Consider the following 8863-nt stretch of genomic DNA (forward strand, 5'->3'; position numbering starts at 1 on the left):
CTGCACTCGGCACGTTCGTGCACGGCCTTCTGCCACACAAGCCTCCAGCCTGCACTCCTGAGAAGGGGGAGGCCGTGGGAGGAAATCTTCCGGAAGACACGTCAAAGCATACGGTCAAAACGTTCTTGTCCGAGCCAGTTAACGCACGAGATTCTGTGTAATTATGTTCACCTGGATGACACGCGTTATGCGTAATATGCGTAGTGCTAAGGGGTGGAATGCATTTACACTCCGTGGCTTTGAAGACGTATAATGGCTAGAAAAATTCCTCTCGACTCAAGGCGATATCTTAATCAAGTACAATGAATGACCACATGTGCTGACACCACCCACCGATTGTTAAAATGTAACGAAAACGCTGACTGCATCGTGTGTTTTCTATCGACACGGAATATCATCGCAGGGTGAGAAACTGTTTCACTTCGTGGCAGTGTGTGCAGCTGTTGTCCTTCGGCTCCTACGGATGGCATTCCTACCTGGTAGCGGATAAGGAAAAACATCTGTCGGCGGCCTTCAGACACTGCACACTTGATGAGGAGGACCGCATTCAGGTAACAACTAATTTACTGAAAAGGCGATAAGAACAAAAAAAAAAAAAAAAATAAATGTGTCAGCCATATTATTCTGTCGCGTAGCCGGCTACGGCGGATCGCGAGAACAAAGCCCACCAAAGCTTTATTTTACGGTGCTAGACCGTTGAATCTACTGCTCTTTGGCGCATGTCAAACTTCCCTTACACCATGACGGTACACACATAGACGACACAGGCCTCTACCCTTGGCGTGTTAAGGTTCGAAACCGAGTGGATTAGACAGTTACAGTATGTGTAGCTGGAACCAAGCTCTGGTTTCAACAACTGGTCTCCCTGTTGTATTGGTGTCTCACACGTAGTAATTCAGATAACCTAATCTCCCCAAAGGTCGCAGTGATGTTGCGATAAGTATCCTTGTTACGTTTGGGCACGTGGAACGACAGCAAACGATTAAACACTGTGCCGACACTTCGTATTTCCACGAACGACAGACTTACACTCATTCTATGAGTTCCTCTTCTTGTTGGACTGGGGCTCATTTAGCTGGCCGCTTCCACAACCCATCCAAGGATTTTGAAACAGCTCCGCTGCGTAGCTTGTGCACTCATTTAGCTGAAAATTCTCATTTTTGAAAGAAAGTGTAGACACATCCCTGACCTGTTACTGCCGGACTGTGAAGACTCTTGTTTCTCGTGTGCTCGTGGTGGTCGCCAAACACTTGCATCTTAAGCAGTGCCGACAATTCACCTCCGTCAAACCAGCCCTGGAAACAGGTATCACGATGTAGACGCGTACTTTTGTAAATTTACGCACATTCCGTACCCGTCGCGGCAGGACTCGTGCCGCCACACACGACCGTGTCATCGCAACGTGGAGACCCTCCCTCGCCCTGTTTATTACGACCGACTCTGCAGCGCCACACATGCAGTGCAGCCCCTACCATCGACACAGCTTGGACTCACTGTCTTCTCACTGAGACGATGCGTTTAGTGTTCCAAAAGATTTCCTCTGTTATTAAGCTTTAGCAGTCAAGTGGTGCACTTTTTGTTCTGCTACACTTTTATGTACTCTGAAAACATATAAAGAGCGTACATTCAATCGACCGTTAGGAACACTGCTCGTTTCATTTGAGAAATGCACAAATTTCAATCGCTTTATTTTCTGCATCGACAATCGAATCGTGGATCCTTCGTTGTCGGAGTTTTCGTTGTAGTTTGCATCCTCCTCTGCGAAGTAGTGCTCTGATTTCTTACACATTCAAGCCACGTATCAAATCAGTATGAAAGTTGCCTTGATGACAACAAAGAAGTTTATCATTAGTAGGTGCTCGTATGAAATTTGATGCCCGTTCTGCGACTTGTCTGAAAAGTCCATACTAGAACCCTGCTTCTTTTGGGACGTCAGTACGTAGTTAGTGACGGCAGCAAACTTTTGCCCACAGCTGAATCTCCGTTTCCAAACCACAGACGCTGTGAAATGAGGTCAGCATTGCTAGCGAGGCGATGAAGTGATTTGACCAACGCGGGGTAAATCTTCCGGTTTTTTTCTTTGATTGCTTAGGAGAATAGACTGAAACTGCATTGCGTTGTCTCCCTTAATCCACAGAAAACACGATAAGAAATGTTACGTTCTTTCATTAAGCTACAGCTACAAAAAGGCCTCCATCACACCATCGTAAACGCAATTAGTATTATACAAACGCACAATTACAATGACGCGGTGTTTATAAATTGCCGCGAAAACAGCCGTGGGCAGAAAATTCCGTTATAACTGGGAACGGAGTTGCTCGCTACGGCATTCTTGCAGCAGATGCTGTCCGTGTTCTCGCCGAGTTTAGTAACAGTTCGAGATTATTTTGAAAATGGACATCGCCTTTTTTTCCCGGGACCGTATCACTTTCGTCGTGCTGCCAGGAAATATGTCGATCTCTGCGACGCCGTGGCCACACTTCGGGCCAGTGTTGCCAACTCTAAAAAAACCCGAGTCGCTAGATTCAATATCAAAGGTCGCTAGAAAGTCGCTAAAACTTATTTTACTAGGGGTGTACTGAAAATTTCGTGCTGTGAATAGTGCAATAAGCTAGTGGGGTGGGGGGTAATAAAATAGTAATATATATATTGTCTCATACGTAATTGCTATATTGTCTTAATTAAATGACCCATCGCTTACAACAACATACATATAAAATACGCTAACGTTTAATTAAACATGTTATCATAATTGACGCAATATATAAATTGTTGTTTCAGTCACTGCAGTCAAATATACTAAAAATATACAACTATATTTGTAACAAAAGAAAGCAAGAACTCGATTTAGGTTACAAAATATATACATACAGGTATGTGAGCTATTCATCGTCGTCACTCGGAAGATCGAATAACTCTTCTGTTTCATGCTCTGACAGAACTGTAGTTGATGTACAGCGTTGAACGTTGCTCAAACGATGATGCAGTTCGACTGGTTTTGTCGCAAAAGAGTAACTTTTGTTCGTTCCAATAAGCTCCAATACGTCTGACGGTATGTGAAAAGATGCACAATCTTTATTTTGTTTCTTCAGCTGGTCTCTTAATATGATCAATGCATTAATTGTCTTTAACGATAATCTGTTACGTTGTTTAGTTTTTATAATGTTCATAGAACTGAATATTCTTTCCACTTCTGCATTTGAATGCGGTAGGCATAAAACAGTCATTGCTAGCTGTGAAATCAAAGAAAAAGGATTCTCCCCTGAGACATTTTTATACTGCAAAACCTCACTCCAAAATAGAACAGTGTTAGTAGTGTTATTCCACCTAATGAAGTTGGTATTATGCCATTTTTGCAGCATTCCGTCTATGAAATCGCCATTAAAACGCAATTCTTTGGCTACATCCGCTACAGCATTGTTTTTATTCACTTTTAGTGTTTCTTCATTATTCAGCATTGACATTTTTTTTCAGGATCGTAAAGTTACTTGGCAGTCTTTGTTGAATTTCTTTTACGAGTTTCAGACTAAACTGAATGCAACTCTTCTTCAAATAAACTTTATTTTCTTCAGAAAAACTTGACTCAGACAATTTCTGTTTAAACATAAAGCCAAGCTTCGGACTTGCGTACATACATTCGCTTGGAACTGGTGTTCTCAACAAATCAACAGTTGGAAAAACTGTTTTGTCCGAGTGACTGCATGAGAAATACAAGTGTATCTAGTAATTTAGTGGGGTTTATTGTCTTCTCCTTCAAAAGCTTTTATTGCTATTTGTACGTCTTTTAAAGCACATTTAAGGTAAAACATGTAAAGAGGATTTGAGTCGTCACAATACATCTGGTACAAAATTTCGGCAGTGTAACAATTGTCTTGAACCATGGCAAGTGAAAAATGTAGCTTCAGTTCTTACTACTGCTCCAGAATTCCTCGTACTGCTGGTTCAATTGAAAGCCAACGTGTTGCACAGACCTTCAAAATTTTTAGTGGCTGTTTTCCACAATTTATGGTCTCATAAACCTTTTTATATTCCTCTTTTGGGTGAAATGGAGAATCAATTGTAAGTTTCCCGTACAAGAAACTCTATGTTTCTAGGTATGGTATTCACTGGGGCGTGCGAAACTTCAAGCTGAAGAGAGTGACAAATGCAACGGATCAATACCAAATGCTTCACCCCATATCCTCTCTTGAGTTGTTCGAAAAGCCCATTGTTTATTTCAACCATTGAAGAAGCATTATCTGTGCCAATTCCTACCATAGTAGCGACTGGAAGTTTGAGATCTTTCAAAGAAGTCACAAGAACAACAGCCAGATTTCTTGCATCTGCAGTTTCTACTACAGCGAGTTTGAGAAATACTGATCTAATGGTTTCGTTGTTTACACTGTAGTACCGTATAACGATACCTAGCATTTTAGATATTGATACATCTGTGGATTCATCTATTAGTACATTGTATTTTTGGTTACCTATATCTTCGACCAATGATTGTGTAAAATATGGAACCAAAATTTCAGTTACAATGTTAGTGCACTTTGTACGATGTAATTGAATGTTTTTAGCGCCCTCATCACCGGAAAACACCTTCTTGCACAGTATTCCTAAATGATCTACAGCTAAAATAGAACAATGTTCAGCAACAAATAAAGAAAGGGCGCCTTCAGCTCTGCCTGCTATTCTAACTGTAGTTTTCGGAACAATTTTCACAGGTAATAGTTTTCGAATGCTTTCTAATATCACAAAATTTATCATAAAACTCTGTTGCACATACTTGACATCTTGCCTTGGATAAGTCTCCAGCGACTGGTTCCAGGCACCCATTGAATTCAGGTTCTGCTTCCCACGCATCCCGATATTTTTGAGCGTACTGCTTCTTCTGCGGTAAATCCATTATGTAAGCCACCACAACATAAGTTTCACTAGTTTATAATCGCTGAAAATACATTAAAACTCAGGAGAACTAGAGGTCATGAAACAATCTAATCACTCGGTAACTCGATATCAGTCCTATTGTACATTGTTTAAAACGTAATAATGTCTGAGATACCCCCACCGAATTTTTCTTGCGTTACAACTGTGCGTGTGGTAATAATTTGACTGCGAGTTAACATTTCGTAAAGGTAGATGTTGCTGGACAGGTATGCATTTTATTATACTTAATATTACGTATGGTTTTTGTCAAATCGAAAAATAAAGGGAGCTCAAAAGCTGAAGAATTATAGATCGATACGCTATCGACTATAACAGGCTAGTGGGTAATGAATAATGAATAGTTCTATAGTCAAGGTTTTCTTACTCTGTAGGCAATTCCCACATTCAGGTTTACTAAATGCTGAACAATGCTACATGATCTGCTAAGAACTTAATTTAACTTTGTAAATGTAGAACAAAGTGAGAAAATACTGGCCCAAACTAGTTTTGATTTGTACTTCAAAAGTCGTCAGTACTCCAAAAGTCACCATATAAGTCGCTAAATAATTTTTGTCGCTGGAAAGCTTTTTTTTTTTTTTTTTTTTTTTGGTCGCTAAGGGTAGAGCAGCCACTGTCCAAGTTGAAACTATTGTTGCCAAATCTGATATGTGCGGCCTCTCTGATGACAGAAAACGTAAAGCTCTTTTTATGATACAAAGAAATCCTTATCGTTCGGTTTTGCGTTGACAACAGTGCTGTAAATATTTCTGCCTAAAACACAAGTGTGAAATACTATAACCAGATAAGCCAGATTTATTTCTCCGTGAATTCTCCGCCTCCTGCGGCCGACAGGGCTTTCTCACTGCCCCAGCGACTGACTGTTGCCGCAGACGCAACGAAACGTCGGCAGCCGCCACAGCTGGGCTCGAGGCAGCGGCAGCGGCAGCGGCAGCGGCAAGCTTCTCCGCGGCTGCCGGCACCGGCGCTCCCACCTGCAAGTGGCCGGCGCTGAGCCACGGGGCGGGACCCGCCGAAGCGCTCGGCGCCTCTCGTTAACTGTGCCGCCAACCTACACGAGGGAAAGACGAACTCCGATGAAGGCATGGCAATTTTTTATTTTCACTACGGTGTTCCCTTCCACACATTTGATTATTCGAGTTCTCTTATTCCACCAGTAACAGACACCATGACCACCGTCCCTGAATGTCCGCTGTCTCATTTAGAAAAGCGGTCACCCCAGAACAGAAACTTACTTCAATAACAGCTGTCACTACTCGAAATTGCAATACCTAAACGCCGTTTACTATAATGATAGTACATTACGTGTTTATCTGATAGTCATTTATTTATAAGTAAAAATGCCTGACAGTTGATCCTCAATATTTGCTATGTTGAGATAATTTATTTTAACTACTCTGCGAGTGTCAGCTATTGCAACTACCAATGAAGTAGTATCACAATATTCAGCTCCATCACTAAACTGGCATTAACATTATCATTACCGGAAGAGACACGACGTTAAAGCTCACACTACAGTGATACAAGTTTCCGTGCGTACCTACACCACAGGTGATGAACAGATTGAAAGAATGGATGATAAAAGAGATTACTCAAATACTTAAGCGAGACAAAAATTTAAAATGTGACGAGAGACTGGAATACGGTAGCTGGTATAGGAAGAGAAAATAGTAAGAAAATGTAGGCTTGGGGGAAGGGATGAAAGGCGAAGCCACCTGATAGAATTCTGCACAGACGATAACGTAATCATCGCCAACGCTTCGCTCAAGAATCATGAAACAATAATACATATTTGGAACAGAGTTTTCGAAACCAGATTTTAACCTGTAATGATAACCAAAGTGGCAGTAAACAGTTGCAGATAAAGGACGTCGAACGTGAATAAGTTAAGACGCAGAGTTTGTCGATAATCTTAAAGGTACCATAAGGCAACGACTGACTGAAACAGAGGAAGGAATCCATTACAGGACGAACGGATATCTTTGGTAGGAGAAGTGACGAATGCACCAGAGGTTGTAAATCGGAAAAAGGTGCAGTAGAAATCCTTGGAAACAACATGATATGTTTAATTTAACTGACAAGAGAAAATATAAAAACGCAGCAAATTAATTAGGCCACGAGGAAGAGAGATGTCTAAAAATGACGTTGACAGGGAGTCCAAAATGCCAACAACGATTTTGCACTTGGAAAACTCAAGTGTCGACATTAAATAAGAAACAAAAAAGAAAACCTTGCTCAAAGGAGAAGCAACTATCAAGTCCTCATTTGAAGGTGGAAGCGATATGTAGAGAGGAGAGGGGGATGGGCTATACAAACTAACATGACCACAACGTTAGATTCCTGTGAAATGTCTGAACACGAGAGACAATACAGTTCCTACCACTCAGCTAAGTAGACAGACTAGAGAAAGGAAAACCCGTGTTCATAGCATTTCCATATTCAGAGAAAGGTTTCGACAGTATTAACTGAAAGACACTCTTTGAAGCTCTGGAGGTATCAATCATAAAACACAGGGACACAACATTATCTCCTTGCCGGTTTGATCGATCGGTTCTAGGCCCTTCAGTCATCCTCGGGCATGGATGTGTGTGATGTCCTTAGGTTGTTTAAGTAGTTCTAAGATCTAGGGGACTGATGACCTCAGATGTTGAGTCCCAAAGTGCTCAGAGCCATTTGAACCATTTTTTGTTTATCAACACGTTGCCAACGTAACGAAGTATACACCGAAAAGTAAAGTCTGTTCATTCTGTTCCCTTTATATCTGTTTTTGTGTGTGTCTAGTTATTCAGCGTTTTTTATTACTAGTATCTGTTTCGATAGCTTAAATAAACTTGCAATCCGATAATCTAACAATACAGGCCCATAAAAACCATACAATGTGTGTAAAAATTTCTTAGATCGCCATGGCGCAGAATACGAATTGGTCATAAATTGTATCGATAGAGATCTTTCGTGTTTCTTATTTTTTGACAGCTGAAGAATTGTAATCCTCTGCTGTTACCACAGTCCTGAAATACACTTCTGGAAATGGAAAAAAGAACACATTGACACCGGTGTGTCAGACCTACCATACTTGCTCCGGACACTGCGAGAGGGCTGTACAAGCAATGATCACACGCACGGCACAGCGCACACACCAGGAACCGCGGTGTTGGCCGTCGAATGGCGCTAGCTGCGCAGCATTTGTGCACCGCCGCCGTCAGTGTCAGCCAGTTTGCCGCGGCATACGGAGCTCCATCGCAGTCTTTAACACTGGTAGCATGCCGCGACAGCGTGGACGTGAACCGTATGTGCAGTTGACGGACTTTGAGCGAGGGCGTATAGTGGGCATGCGGGAGGCCGGGTGGACGTACCGCCGAATTGCTCAACACGTGGGGCATGAGGTCTCCACAGTACATTGATGTTGTCGCCAGTGGTCGGCGGAAGGTGCACGTGCCCGTCGACCTGGGACCGGACCGCAGCGACGCACGGATGCACGCCAAGACCGTAGGATCCTACGCAGTGCCGTAGGGGACCGCACCGCCACTTCCCAGCAAATTAGGGACACTGTTGCTCCTGGGGTATCGGCGAGGACCATTCGCAACCGTCTCCATGAAGCTGGGCTACGGTCCCGCACACCGTTAGGCCGTCTTCCGCTCACGCCCCAACATCGTGCAGCCCGCCTCCAGTGGTGTCGCGACAGACGTGAATGGAGGGACGAATGGAGACGTGTCGTCTTCAGCGATGAGAGTCGCTTCTGCCTTGGTGCCAATGATGGTCGTATGCGTGTTTGGCGCCGTGCAGGTGAGCGCCACAATCAGGACTGCATACGACCGAGGCACACAGGGCCAACACCCGGCATCATGGTGTGGGGAGCGATCTCCTACACTGGCCGTACACCACTGGTGATCGTCGAGGGGACACTGAATAGTGCACGGTACATCCAAACCGTCATCGA

Source organism: Schistocerca cancellata, chromosome 11, assembly GCF_023864275.1.
Source record: "Schistocerca cancellata isolate TAMUIC-IGC-003103 chromosome 11, iqSchCanc2.1, whole genome shotgun sequence".
Taxonomy (NCBI): domain Eukaryota; kingdom Metazoa; phylum Arthropoda; class Insecta; order Orthoptera; family Acrididae; genus Schistocerca; species Schistocerca cancellata.